Consider the following 3,322-nt stretch of genomic DNA (forward strand, 5'->3'; position numbering starts at 1 on the left):
GGGTTAGGCATTGGTTTAGCGGTGTGGTTAAGGTTAGGGTTAGGTATTAGGTTTAGCAGTGTGGTTAGGGTTAGGGTTAGGCACAGTGTGGTTAAGGTCAGGGTTAGGCATTAGGTTTAGGCGGTGTGGTTAAGGTTAGGGTTAGGCATTAGGTTTGCGATGTGGTTAAGGTGGGTTAGGCGTTAGGTTTAGCGGTGTGGTTAAGGTTAGGGTTAGGTATTAGGTTAGCAGTGTGGTTAAGGTTAGGGTTAGGCATTAGGTTTAGCAGTGTGGTTAAGGTTAGGGTTAGCATTAGGTTTAGCAGTGTGGTTAAGGTTAGGGTTAGGCACAGTGTGGTTAAGTTAGGGTTAAAATCAGATTTGATGACTTTATGGCGGTGCCAGTTCGTGACCAGTCTGCAGAGTTGTCTCCAGAATAAGATGAATGAACAAAAATGATAACCTGCATCAGGAATTTCTATTTAAAAAGCAGTTATGGCCCTCATTATTTAAATTAACTTTGGTAAAACTGCAATAAACTTGTTGCTCGATAGATGGGTGGAAACTGTTTACTTGTGTTTAGCCTCCACTCCATCTCTGCAGAGGACTGAAATTGTGCAGTAACATCACATACCCTTCAGTTTCTCCCGCTATCCTTGATGTCTCCATAAAGTTCCCAGGCTCTGACCACCGTCACCACCAGTCTTCCCTGCGAGACCTTCCTGAGGCAGCAGTTTGAGTCCAGATTAGAGTAAAGATCCCCACAGGACAGTTCCCCGGTGCTCTCTGGGAGGGCGCTCTCCTTCATGTAATCCTGGACAGCCTCCTTTGTATTTTGAACAAAATGTTAACATATTCATTAACATATAACATATAACCTAAGATCCCGATTTTAAGTTTTATTTCTGCATCCTGTGACAAGAATCTCCAATAAAGATATACACCTGAGGTAATAGAATCACATAACAAACAACGTTCAACAGGTTACGTCAAACTTCTGGGTTTTATTCTCCAAAGTTCAAACTCTTTGGAATCTCTGGCCGATAACAATAGAAATTAATAGAATAAAATAGCCTTGAAGTGCCTCATGTATATGTACATATCTTAACCTACTAGCCCATGTTAGCAAGTGTCATGTATTTAGAATCATCAAATGTGAAGACTGTTATTTTATCGAATCAATTCTATATGTGTAATTATTATTATGTGATTAAACTAATCATGTGAACTTAATTAACTAGGAAGTCGGGGCACCACAGAAAATGTTCAGATTACAAAGTTATAATTTTAATAGATATTTTTAATTGATTAGATATTTTAATATCTGATCAATTAGTCTTCTAATTAAAACCTCTTGAGAATACAGGGGGTGCTGTTTCGCATTAGCATAATTTGCTCTATAGATTAAACTGCCTAGTGCTCAATTCTTGCTTGTACAATATGCATATTATTGTTATTATTGGATAGAAAACACTCTAGTTTCTATAGCCGTTTGAATTATGTCTCTGAGTGGAACAGAAGTCATTCTACAGCACTTTTCCTGATATGGAGTGAGATTTCAAAAATCTTGGCCTCTGGTCCCAGGTCAGTTTTAAAGTCCCTGTAATTCCTATCAGGATTCAAGCACTGCCTACGTCTTCCACTAGATGTCAGTAAGTGGTGACAATTTGAATGGAGTCGATTGCGCAATCAGGGCCTCTATAAATGACAAAAGACCGGAAGTACCTATCCTTTGGACCCTGCGCCCCAACGCAGAAWGGACTTTGGACTGGCCTCTTTCCAAGCCTTGGTTTAGCCAGTAAAATATCCCCGGTCATGTTTTTACTCGTCATAGGTGTTAAAAACATCACAAGGTAGTTAATTTAAACCGTTTTATAGCAATTTATATCCGTTTAGTGCGATTTTGAGGAATTTATTTGTGATGCACTCTGAAGCACCGGGCACGTTTCGGTGTCCCGGTCGAACGTTAGTGGGCATTTCGACGGACAAGAGGACATGTTTCGGCCAAAAGAAGATTAGACCCAAGAAAGGATACATTGCCCAAGAATCTGATGGAAGAACAGCTCAAAGTAAGAACTATTTATGATGATAAATCGTTGTTCTGTAGAAAAATGTTACACGCTTATTCCGCCATTTTTTTTGGTATGGTATAGCTTCGCCTTGGCGAACCCTGGATTGCACAGTAAGGATAATTTTAGAAATGTAAATCAGCGATTGCATTAAGAACTAATTTGTCTTTCGATTCCTGTCAACCCTGTATTTTTTGTCAAGTTTATGATTACTTATCGATTAAACTAGATCACTCTCAAAAATGACGCACGACTTTTTCAGGACAGTTTTGCTACTACTCTTATTGTATAACCACGTTTTTTTGTGGCTAATATGCACATTTTCGAACAAACTCTATATGTATGTTTGTAATTTGATGTTACAGGAGTGTCATCGGAAGAATTCTGAGAGAGTTAGTGAAAAAAATAAATATTTTTGGCGATGATTACGTATGCTCTTTTGGCTTGAATCAATGCTGTGTAACGTTTGCACTGTGGTATGCTAAATATAGCGATTTATTGTGGTTCGCTGTAAAACACTTAGAACATCTGAAATAGTGTCTGAATTCACAAGATCTGTGTCTTTTCCATTGCTGTGAGCTGTGTATTTTACGAAATGTTTTATGATTAGTAATTAGGTAATACACGTTGCTCTCTGTATTTATTCTAGTCGAGTGTTGATTGGTGGGTGCAATTGTATAAACTATGATTTATACCTGAAATATGCACATTTTCTAACAAAAACCTATCCTATACAATAATATGTTTATCAGTGTCATCTTGATGAGTTTTTTCTTGGTAGTGACTTATCAATATCTTTATTTGGCCGAATTGGTGATAGCACTGATGGAGTAAAGAAACTGATGGAGTTAGAAAATTGGTGTCTTTTGCTAACGTGGTTAGCTAATAGATTTACATATTTTGTCTTCCCTGTAAAACATTTTAAAAATCTGAAATGGTGGCTTTATTCACAAAGATCTGTATCTTTCATTTGGTGTCTTGGACTTGTGATTTAATGATATTTAGATGCTACAATTTACTTGTGACGCTATGCTAGCTATGCTACTTCAGTGGGGGGGGGGTGCTCCCGGATCCGGGATGAGTACCAATGAAGGTTAATGAATTATTCTCTACCTCTCGTCAGTCTCATTTCAAATGTCGTAAAATTCTTGGGTATCTACCACAACCCAGCCTCTTACTATGGAATCCATCCAACACAAATTGGCTTAATTATTAATTTACTAACTAACTAAATAATCACAGAAAATACTAACAAACAAACGTAATATGGCTACT

General features: G+C 37.8%; 1 pseudogene; it reads right to left on the bottom strand.

The window, feature by feature from the left end:
- Window positions 1-557: 557 nt before the first annotated feature.
- Window positions 558-3,322, bottom strand: part of LOC112072279 (perforin-1-like) — a 60,624-nt pseudogene continuing 57,859 nt past the window's right edge.

The sequence above is a fragment of the Salvelinus sp. IW2-2015 genome, unplaced genomic scaffold, assembly GCF_002910315.2.
Source record: "Salvelinus sp. IW2-2015 unplaced genomic scaffold, ASM291031v2 Un_scaffold1877, whole genome shotgun sequence".
In the NCBI taxonomy this organism is placed as follows: domain Eukaryota; kingdom Metazoa; phylum Chordata; class Actinopteri; order Salmoniformes; family Salmonidae; genus Salvelinus; species Salvelinus sp. IW2-2015.